Below are 6,734 nucleotides of genomic sequence, written 5' to 3' on the forward strand. Positions count from 1 at the left end.
AATCTCAGTGGAATCCCACTACACACACAGGGTTACCTGGTCTGCAGCTGCTTCTGGTCCCTGTGTGTAGATACAGCCTCCTGCTGACAGGGAGGAAGTTTGCAGCTGCCTTGGAGATCTGTCAGGCTCTGTGCACCATGCCAGTTACTCTGATGACTCTTTTATAGAGTTTTGCTTGTCCATCAGGTGGCTGCAGCTTATAATATTGAATTGAATGTGGGAGGAAAAAGTCAACTTGGAAGAGAGAGAGTGGTGCAGGCAGGCCCCCCTGATCTTCAGCTTGGAAGGCAGATCCCCCTGATCCTCTGCTGGGCAGGCAGGTCCCCCTGATCCTCTGCTGGGCAGGCAGGTCCCCCTGATCCTCTGCTGGGCAGGCAGGACCCCCTGATCCTCTGCTGGGCAGGCAGTTCCCTCTGATCTTCACCTGGACAGGATGGTCCCTTTCATCTTCAGCGGGGCAGGCAGGTCCCTTTGATCCTCTGCTGGGCAGGCAGGTCCCTTTGATTTTCAGCTGGGCAGGCAGGTCCCTCTGTTCTTCTGCTGGGCAGGCAGGTCCTTCTGTTCCTCTGCTGGGCAGGCAGTTCCCCTGATCTTCAGCTAGGCAGGCAGGTCCCCCTGATCTTCAGCTGGGCAGGCAGGTCCCCCTGATCTTCAGCTGGGCAGGCAGTTCCCCTGATCCTCTGCTGGGCAGGCAGGTCCCCTTGATCTTCACCTGGACAGGATGGTCCCTTTCATCTTCAGCGGGGCAGGCAGGTCCCTTTGATCCTCTGCTGGGCAGGCAGGTCCCTCTGATTTTCAGCTGGGCAGGCAGGTCCCCCTGATCTTCAGCTGGGCAGGCAGTTCCCCTGATCTTCAGCTGGGCAGGCAGTTCCCCTGATCCTCTGCTGGGCAGGCAGGTCCCCTTGATCTTCAGCTGGGCAGGCAGGTCCCCCTGATCTTCAGCTGGGCAGGCAGGTCCCCCTGATCTTCAGCTGGGCAGGCAGGTCCCCCTGATCTTCAGCTGGGCAGGCAGGTCCCCCTGATCTTCAGCTGGGCAGGCAGGTCCCCCTGATCTTCAGCTGGGCAGGCAGGTCCCCCTGATCTTCAGCTGGGCAGGCAGGTCCCCCTGATCTTCAGCTGGGCAGGCAGGTCCTCCTGATCTTCAGCTGGGCAGGCAGGTCCCTCTGATCCTCTGCTGGGCAGGCAGCTCCCTCACTTCTTATCCTCTCTCAGAGCAGACGTAGGAGCTGTCCCTTGTGGCTCATCTCCTGCACCAGCCTTTAATTAGCAATCCCCAGGAAAATCCATTGCTGTCTTCCCGATCATCACACCTCATGTGCAGGAGACACATCTTCTCAGAGGTCTCATTTTACACCAGTCTTACCAGCAGCTGCAACTTTTTCTTCGAGGAGACTATTACTGGAAACCACTAAAGGGTCCATCCTATAATTCACACATTTCCTCCATATCCAGAAGTTTCATTCCTGGAGATGCATTAGTGTAATGCTGCTGATTGCTGGGATATGAGCTGCTGTAATGGGCAATTCCTGACAGAAGCTGCACTGAGCTGCTGGGCCACACTGGGAGGTGGCAGGAGGCAGACAGAAGACTACTTGCCCCTGCCAGGTCTATAGGGGAAGGATGCAGAAATCTGAGCTGCCTGAACTTTTCTATTTGCTTTATTCTGTGTGTTTACCACTCCCAGCCAAGAGTAAATATAACAGAAGATGGTGGTTTGTCTGGATTTCGAGACAAAGAAGAAGTGGAAAAAAATCAGGGAAAGAATGAGGGTAAAGCTTAGAGGGGACACTTTGCCATTCTTCACATTACTTAGATGCAACAGTTAAAACAGTTACGGACACATTGTTACTGGTACAGCTTGCTCTCTACTATGACGACACACTGTGGTGACAATTGGTACTGCAGTCATAGTCTAAACTTTTTATTTTAAAGGGGTTATCCAGGACTTTTCTTTTTTTACTACAGACAAAACACTAGCAGGCAATTTGTTGTTACTTGCCTGCCTGTGGTGCCCCGCACTGATCTCTGCCTTCATAGAGAGGGGACGGACAGCTGCTGCTGTTCAGCGGCTTCCATTGGCATCACATCGACAGAGCAGCGGCTTCTATTCTGATTTGCATTTTTGACAAGGCGTGACTGTCAACGTCATGCTTATTGACAGCCAGCTCCCCGCTGCCTAACTGCGGGAAGCCAACTGTCAATCGGCATGATGTCAGCAGTCCCACCACGTTGACAGAGGAAGAGGAAGAGTTGCGCTGTTCACGTCGAGCAGCTGAATCGCCAGCTGGAGCGGTCAGTGACCATCCTGTGCTGGCACTGGGTTAGTAACTAGCTACCTGTTAGTTTTTATGCCCATAGTAAAAAAAAATCCTGGATAAACCCTTTAAAGGGCGCTCGGTGCTTCATGGCGGCCAATCATTTCACCATACCTTCCCACCTACTCCTTTTCCCTCTATCTCCTCCTTCTCTTCTTTTATTGAGAGCTCTGGCTTCTTAGAGCCACAGAAGGGAGGAGATGGTGGAAACCAGCAGATGGGAAGGAGTATATAAATGACTGTCCGCCATGGAGCACTAAGCGCCTGTACATTGAGCAGTCATTCTGTGCTGACAGTCCCTTTAATGCTGGACTGTACCAAAATTGAATATTTGTAATTTTTCTACCCTAAAATTTCCCTTACAATGTTACTTTATAACTTTACAACTTGCCATATGGCTTTTGTTTCTTGCTTTTACACGACCAGATAAAAAACACAAATCAGGTGACATATTTTCCTTAAAGCAAGTCCTTCAGCCAAAAATGACTGTTCAAACCAAGCACACTATACTGTATGGAACAGTGCCCTAATAAAAGTTATACATTAAGTGTCCAAATCCATTCCTATGTTTGACAACCATTCTTATTTGCTCAAATATGCTAATTAGGCCCTTGGTGCATCATTGGCATGGCTGAGAAGTTCAGTTCACCTTCCAGATTAATTGTTTTTCATCTATCTCTGCTCTTTTTCTTTCCTATAAAGCCGATGGGGTTAAACATGGAAGAGCGGGCTCAGATAGAAGCAAAACAAGTAGGTGCGCCGAAGTGCTCTGTCGTGCCAAGGGAGCACCAAGCGCCTCATTAGCATATTTGAGTAAAGAACAATTTCTGGCAAACAAAGTAATGGATTTGGAAACCAAAGGTGCAATATTCATCAAGGGTGCGCCCTCTACAGCTTCCTGTGCAGGGTTGAACAGTCAGTTTGTGCTGACAGGCTCCATTAAATTCTTGCATATCAGGCCAGAAATCATTACAGCACCGGAAAGAAAAAATAAGTTTCTCCATCTGCTCCATTAGAGGTGAAAATCAGACCAATTTTTTTCACGGATCTATAGACTTGAATGGCCGAATGCGATCTGATTATTGGGGGTAACTTCTGCGTTCTGCAATTTTTTTCCTCGCACCATTCAGTCCAAGGAAAAGAGTTGGACATGTGCACGGCCCCATAGGATAACAAGGGTACGAGTGCTGTCCCTCAGGACCACGGATAGCACTCGTCCATTTTATATGGTCGGGTGTAGACCCGGCATCAACCACAGTTAGGATTCTGTACTGCCCCATACAGCGTGCTGTCGTGTCATGGGACACAGCCGTAAGGACATGCACAAATAGCAGTTACACCGAGACCCTGGAGCCCAAGAGAAGACATCTTCCCGTCTCTTTCTACAAACCAGTGACTGAAGACTGACTCTAAGGGATAATAATCAAGAATGTTGTGTTAATCACGTGAGGGGCGAATCTGGGGAGCGTTACCTGGGAGCATATTTACTAAACCTGTCCATGCTTCACATCTATACATCTACAGAACATGTATTTGCTCAGGTGTAGAGGATGTATAAACCACAGTCTTCACGTTCCAAGTCTTGATTTATTATGTTATTCAGATTATGACTTCTTCCAGACAATAAGTTGAGTCTATAAGAAGGGACGTCTGACACCTGGAACACAACTGCTCCCATAACAGTACATCTGCGTTCACAACATGTTGCAGACCACGCTTGTTGTATGCACTGGAAAAAAGCTCCATCCATAGGGTTCTATTCACCTACCTAGAAAAAAAGTGTTCATGTGTCAACTGTTGGGCCGATATCCATCATCGTATCTTTTCATTTCTATGCCTACTATGATTTCCTTTGTGGAGATACAGTAAATATATCCTGTGTCATTTACATTTTTTGTTACAATGGAAGCCTACGGGCATAACCCATGCGTGCCTATATGGTGGAATACTTTACAGCCTTCTTATGCAATTAAACATTGGTGTTTCCTCTCGACCTTTAACTCTTAGGCTTTTTAGCCCGAAAGTGGCATGTAGAGTAGGATAGAAAAGGGTTATGATAGGACCCACCAGAGAAACGTCACCTTGCCGTGGTTGATGGGCACTGTCATGGTTCCCAATGGCAGGGACTCAGGCAAAAACGGACTAGCTCTAGGAATGATGGAATCTCAGATGACCGCGACGCTGAACCTAACACGCAACTAATAGTAGCCAGGGGGTGTGCCTACGATTATCCCTAGACACCTCGCACCAGCCGGAGATCTAGCTTCCCCTAGCAGAGGAATACACAGACCTGGCTTGCCTCCAGGGAAACCCCAAAAGTGATAGTAGCCCCCCACATATAATAACGGTTAGGTAAGAGGAAAACACGTACGCAGTATGAATATAGATTCAGCAAAGAGAGGCCCTCTGACTAGATAGCAGAAAATACAAAAGAGGACTTCGCGGTCACCTCAAAACCCTAAACAGCCATCCTGAAATTACTTTAACTCCGTTATCAACTCATGACACCGGAGTAGTAATTTCAGATCACTAGAGCTTCCAGCAGCAAAGGAAATATAAATGCATGCTGGACAAACAAACACAAAAAATGCCAAAGATCCAACTTAGCTGAATTGCAGACTTGGAGCAGGTAGCAAGCAACAGAGGTGCTCTGGTAACATTGATTGCCGGCACTAGAATGACTGAGAAGCCAGACTAAATAGGAAACTCCCAGTTTCCAGATGGAAACAGGTGCAAGACAAAAGTCAACCAGTACCACCAGTAACCACCAGAGGGAGCTCAAAAACAGAATTCACAACAGGGCACACATGAATTGGCCAATTTATGCGCTAAGAACCTTCGCTTTTTTTGTATGTACATCTTGCTGAGGGACAGTGCGGTTGTAAGTTGTTATTTCCATTGACACTATATATATATTTTGCAGTCGCTATAGCTTGCACCTATTCACACTTAGGAGGTGCTGGTCAGGTTTTTCTGTATAACTCTAAGGTAGGTTATAAGCATGATGTGAGCATTGGATTAACTGGATTTTACCATAAGGCCAATTTTTGAAATGTCTGCAAATGACAGAAATCCTATTTTTCTAGACTAAGAGATCTATTACACACCCATCCCAGATCCAGGATTTGCTCCCCTCAACCTGGTTCGCTGAACTCTGTTGTGCTCCACGTTGGGCTTTGCAGATGGCCTGACATGATCCCATGTAATCATCTAAAGGCTACCAAGACAGACACCTGTGTCTTGGTATTAAGACTTCTAGTGCTCCGATGTCCTGTGTGCCTGCAGCCTCCAGGACCTCTACTACCTGCTTCCGGTCTTCTGTCCTCCTATGGTCTCCAGGATCTCTGCTGTTTCCCAGTCTCCTATCCATCTTCAGTCTCCAGTACTTCTGCTACCACCTGGACATTGGGCTTTGAAGATCCACCTCACCAGTTGAGCCTAACAGGCTCATGTAGACAGTTGCATTACCTTCAAATGCCTTTAAAGCATTGCCTTTTAGAGGCACAATGCAGTGGAGCACAAAGTGATCCTTTAGGATTTTAAAGGGTTAAACTAAGATCAAAATTAAAGCAGGCTTCATTTTGTGCTTTTTGACTCCATCTTGCTGTTTATGAGATAAATTCTGTTACTAGGCTAAAGTTCATAGCTGTTATAAGATCTTGATTGTTCCAGCCTGTGTAAGGAGGTTGCTTTCCCTGCTCCATGCCTGGAACCACATAGTCAGACAGCTGGGTTGTTGGGGGGAAGACTTTCTGCCCTGGACAGAGGGGACGAGGTGACTGCTGGGAAGAGAGAGGTGTGGTCAGAAAAGAGCGGGAGAGCAGAGAGAAGGCAGCGCGCCAAAGAGAGGGCAGGCTGCAGCGCCGTGCTCCCCTAAAAGTAGTGCTCCCCGTGAGGGCACTGAGGCTGAGATACCCACCAGAGTGAAGGCTGGATGTGGGGGTGTAGATTTGGAAGCCTCCTGAATCAGAGACAGTGACTGTGCAGCCCTGGTGACCGCAGTGACAAGCAAAGATCCCTGAGTGTGATAAGTAACTGCCCAGTGTGTGTGTGACATCGTTACTACAGAGAGACTGTCAGCCTGGTGCACAGAGGCTCCTGCAGCAGCGACGGAGACGCTATTTCCTGGTTCCAGTTTCACTGAGAAGAACAGGCTGCAAAAGTTTAACCCCGGAGTCTCCAGGAGTCTCCAGTTCTCAGAAGACAGGAAAGACTTCAGACTCTTCAAGTGCTGCTGGTGACTGTACCCACATTGGAATAAGGACCCTTCAGTCAGGACCTCCCTGGACTGATAAGTTACAAGAACACTCGTTAACCCTTTCGTTTCCGTTTAACTGTTTACTATTGATTTACCTCTATTAACCCCCTGTTTACTCCCTGCGAGGAGAATCTACTCCTGTTAATAAATTCCCCTCAACA

The 6,734-nt window shown here is 48.0% G+C and overlaps 1 protein-coding gene across 1 annotated transcript in view; it reads right to left on the reverse strand.

Annotated features, from left to right (window-relative positions):
• The window catches only part of ALKAL2 (ALK and LTK ligand 2), a 139,692-nt gene extending 138,763 nt beyond the window's left edge, over window positions 1-929 (reverse strand). The window contains exon 1 of the mRNA XM_077291341.1: window positions 37-929. The gene's annotated coding sequence lies outside the window, so the exon portion shown is untranslated. The remainder of the gene's footprint in view (window positions 1-36) is intronic.
• Between the last annotated feature and the right edge of the window lie 5,805 nt (window positions 930-6,734).

The sequence above is a fragment of the Ranitomeya variabilis genome, chromosome 2 (assembly GCF_051348905.1).
Source record: "Ranitomeya variabilis isolate aRanVar5 chromosome 2, aRanVar5.hap1, whole genome shotgun sequence".
NCBI classification, from domain to species: Eukaryota; Metazoa; Chordata; class Amphibia; order Anura; family Dendrobatidae; genus Ranitomeya; species Ranitomeya variabilis.